The sequence below is a fragment of the Papaver somniferum genome, chromosome 2 (genome assembly GCF_003573695.1).
Source record: "Papaver somniferum cultivar HN1 chromosome 2, ASM357369v1, whole genome shotgun sequence".
In the NCBI taxonomy this organism is placed as follows: Eukaryota; Viridiplantae; Streptophyta; class Magnoliopsida; order Ranunculales; family Papaveraceae; genus Papaver; species Papaver somniferum.
Genome location: NC_039359.1, coordinates 27,049,871 through 27,054,901, shown reverse-complemented (window position 1 = coordinate 27,054,901; position 5,031 = coordinate 27,049,871).

Below are 5,031 nucleotides of genomic sequence, written 5' to 3'. Positions count from 1 at the left end.
ATGTGAATTGTGCTAGAATCAGGGTGCCTAAATATCTAGACTAAGACTCCTAATAAAAATACATTTTTGCACAAGAGTCAACATTTCAAGGTAAATGAGCTCCATTTTTTATGATTTTTTTTTTTCAATTTTTTAATTTTTTTGAATTTTGATTTGTCAATTTTTTTGGAATTTTTCAATTTTTTCAAAAAGAAGAAGGAGTTTTGTTTTCAATTATGGCATATTATCGAAGTATCTACTTTTCACCCCCAAACCCTAAACTAAACATTGTCCTCAATGTTTCAAAATATGGAAAGAATTATAAACAATATATGAAGAGGATCATGTTGAGTAGAGAAAAAGGAAAGAAAATACCCGATTTCGGCGAAAGCAATATTAGAACTCCGTTATTCAAGGAAAAAAAAATCCAACATATTTCAGCCGAGATCATATTGGATTAGCAAAATATATACAAAAGGAACAAAAAGGTTTTTAAGAAATTTTATCTACTGGATTATATACAAAAATTCACCATACACTAACAATCTAAAGAGTTGAGGATCAACCCAAAAGACAAAGTGTAGAGGTTTCAACAGCTTCACACAATAATAATATGGTAGGCATGCAAGTGAAGCTGTGAAACAAAATGAGCTACCCCCAAACCTGGATTTTACAGAAGATATAATTTTGAAAACAAAATCGCGCAGTTTCGGGGGTTCATCATGCAAAAGGTCTAGCTCAAAGTGAACTGTGCTAGGGACGGGCAAACATGCAATTTCCAACTGTGGTTCCTCAAATGTATTATACTTAGAAGCAAAATAGTCCAAGAGGACTTGGGAAGCACACAGTTCCAAACCTAGATTAGGCATTCTCAGAAAAATTGGTTTTACAATATTGGTACAAACCAAATCTAGGTTGGGTGGAAGGCCATCAGATTGTGACTCATGTAGGAGAATAGGCACGTCATTATCAATCAAATCAAAATCTCCTAAATCATCTACACATGTCACATCATGCTCACAATCATCAATCAAATTAGCAAGTCCACAATCAGAATCATCAACATCATCAACAGATTTGTCCTCATGCATCGGCAATTCAATGGAAACATCATATGGAATACTAGAAGAGATATCATTCATTAAGGTCTGGGCAGAGAAGCCTAATGTATTTGAACCCAAAGGTTCCATAACATCATCAGTATAGACATGTTCTTCTAATATAATATCATAATTATTATCATCCTCAACAAAACAAGAGTGTCCTTCCCTAAAAACTATAGTGTTTCTATTCCACTCATTTACCTCTAGATTAGGTTCATGTTCAATATGACTATCATGAGTAGGGTTAAAAACACTATTTTGATAATTAATTTCATTAGGGATAAAAATGCTGCTATGATCATTCAATGTATGCATTTCTAAACTAGCAGTGTTTTGTTTGAGGAGATTGATGTTTTCCATTATAGATTGCATACAAGGGCTCATGTGAAATTGTTCGTCCTCCCCTTGTGGTGATTGATACATGGGTGCATGGTCGTTAGGGTCTATAAATGGTTGATCGCAACCTTGAAAAGGTTGATTATGGTCCCAATAACCACCATCATAATAATCTGTAGGTTCTACAAACCTTGGAATTTCTCCAGTCCGCCTAAATTCATGGAAAATATAGCAATTCGCAATAGTGTGGTCTAAGCCATCACATGCGGGACATGCATAGATTTCAGGTTGCCTAAGAAAATTAGATGTGACAGATTCCTCATGTGATTGCATTTCTAAAGCTGCGATTCGAGCTTCTAATTGATCGATCAGAGATGATTGTGTGGGTGAGGCACTAGCAAAATGTTCATTTTCACGTTGTGGCGAATGATGCATGTGTGAATAGTCATTAGGGTTCAAGTATTGAGGCTCGGGACTTTGAAAATGTCCATAATAATTCCTATGACTATTGACATCATGGTCTATGGGAGGTTCATAACGTGAAGTATGTCCACACGCAAGTTCTCTAAGGGATTTGTTGTATTCCCCAACTGTAGACCAAGATCTAGACATGATTGGGCTCAAAAGCTAAGTAACTATATTACAAAGCCCAAAATTTGGTTTTTAATGGGTTTGGATTTTTGGGAAAAATTTGGTTTTTATGGGAATGAAAAACATTTGGTTTTTGATGGGAAACATTTGGTTTTTATGGGGATAAGCCCACTGTTTTGGTTGTGCTTTGGTGAGGCAATGGGTTTGGAGAACTGTTGTGAAACAGAGCCCAACTTTCGGCCTAGAGTTTGGGTACACGGCCCACTAACGACTTTAGTAAGCCCAGAAACTAATGAAGCCCAGCTGAGTTGGTAGGTTCAGTTAACCTTGTTTAGGTTGTTTGTTGGGTTTTTGAAACCCAAAATTTTGATAGGGACAATCCCACAGTTAAGCTCAAATACAAACCCAAAAGTTAACTTAAATTACAAGCCCAACAAAAAAATGGAAAAAATTATTACAAGCCCACAAATTAAAAATGGAAGCCCACAGGTTGGGTTCTCTTAATGGGTTTAGGCTTACCTTTGAAGCACAGCCCAGCTGCTCAGTTTGGTTGCAAAAGCCCAGTTGGGCTTTAGATCATCCTAAGCTTTGGCTTTTCTGAGGCCCAGTTGGGTATTTCAGTTGCAAAGCCCAGTTGGGCTTTGTTCTTTTTCAGCTGCTTGGAATCAGCCCAGTTGGGCTTTGGATCATAGCAACAGCAGGACCAGCAGGGGGTAGCAGCAGCTTGCCTTTGCACAGCAGCAACAGCTGAGGCACAGCAGCAGGATCAGGAGCAGCAGCAGGAGAAGCAGCTCAGCTCTATTTGGGCTTCACAGCAGCACATCAGCACCAGAGGTTTGTTCTCAGCCTCACAGCAAGGTCACAGCAACAACAGCAGGGGCAACAGCTTCAGCAACAGGAGCAATTCAGCAGCAACAGGCTGCAACAAGCACCACAAGCACCTGGCAACTCAGAGAAGAGGTTCAGTTCCCAGAATGATGCAGTTGAAGCAAAGGAGAAGAGATTATGCAAATGATGCAGATGCACTAGAGGTGGTACTAAGTTACAGCTACAGATGCAATATGCAAGATGAGTACACTAAGATGCTTATCAGAACTACACAGCAGGTATGAGCATGCAAAGAACAGCAAGAAAAACTTCAAAAACACGGCAGCCAAGTCCCCGGCAGCGGCGCCAAAAACTTGGTGTGGTTGGAAAACACACAAAAACTCTTGCAAGTATACAAGGCCAAGTTTTAGTATAGAAAGTAAGCAAGGGATCATTCCACAGAGACTTGGGGTGTATTGAAGTTTCCTAGACTAAAGTTATCTAAACAAGTAACTAAGTGGCAGTGAGATAGTGACAGTTACAATGGCAATGAGCCAAAGGCAGTGAAGTAAAAATGAAAGAAACTAAGAACAACTTAACCAAAACAGAACATGGAAAAGAAATTGTGGATGGGAAGTGTAAGGAGATGGATGAGAATTCCCTTCACCTAGCTAGTTCATCTAGGTTAAGTTTTTGTCATATGTCTAGTTAACTAACCTTACAGCCTTAGCTAACCCCTAGTATTGGCTGTCTGTTTAAGGCACAACCAATCACAGACTAACTAGGCAGTGGCTTACTAACTAATGTAGCTGATTAACTCCTTAGAGCCACCACTGACCCCTAGCATTAGTGGTCTTCTTACAGCACCACTAATCACAAATCAGTTGGGCTTTTAGGAATCTAACTAGCCTAAGCTATTTTGAGTTCAACAAAAACCATCCTAATAGCTAACCATCATGGTTCAAAGGTCTTCTCTGAGGTTTAAACAGGGAAAATACATGATCATGTGAAGAGACATTACAAACATGCTAATTAACACAAACATAACATGACAGATGGATACAAAACATCACAGGAACAAACATCACACACAGAACACAACAGGATATTACACTAAACATGAACACAACATTAACAGCACAAAAATGATCATTAACAGAACTTGGTTCTGGACACACTGGCTAATCCAGGCATAACTTTTACAACAACACCACAGTCTATTTATACCCAAATCCCTAAATTATACAATTAGGGTTTATAGAAAAATACCCAAATTCAAACAGTGAAATTAACTCACCTAATCTTCAAATTGACGTCGACCCATCCTTCTTTGCCTTCTCTCAGTCCTTCTCCTGCTCCAATTCAGTCTTATAGCCTCACCTATTTTACTAATTTCCCACCTAGGGTTTCAGGGGAAAATTAGAGGGGAAATGGGTAAATAGGTGGCTAGAGATGTATGTAGGGTATGGGGGTGATGTGGGTAGATACGGTTTGGTGGAGAGAGTTGTTGGCGGCGTTTGGTGGAGATGACAGGGGAGAAGGTGGTGGTGATGGTGGTTGCAGAGTATGGTGGTTGCAGAGGGTGAGGGAGAAAGAAGTCGATGGAAAGAAGGAGGGGAGTGTTTGGCGATGGGTATAGGGTTAGGTTGCTCGGGTGTGAGGTGGGCTCATCAGATTTCGATGTTAGGCGAGTGATAGGCGTTTGATCGATACATCTGAAATGCATCCAACGATAAGATGGAACATAGCCTTCAGCGACCGTCGGATGAAGAGATACAACGAAACTAACGGCGTGAGATGGAGTTAGGTGTTGTAGTGTTGGTCAGGAAATTCAGACTTTGATGCACGAAGAGGAGGCGACCGTTGGATGATGATATGGATCCAATCTGACGGCTACATGAGAAGTGGGTTATGGATTTGGGTTTTGGTTTGGGAGATAAGTTGGGCTTGGGATAATTCTGAGCCCATTTCTTCTTTAAGAACAATTTCTTCCTCTTCAAGCCCACTTCTAGCCTTTTGGTCTTGTGCACAACATTCTTCGCGGCTTCCTTGTGTAATTCCTCCCGGCTTTTCACCACTCTTCAGCTCTTTTCCGCTCCGCAAGTTATCCAGACTTTATTTATTACCTAAAAATGCAAAATTAAGTAAGAAAAATATTTATTCTTGAAAACAATGAAAATACAGAATATGGGATAAAATGTAGAATTAATGCACA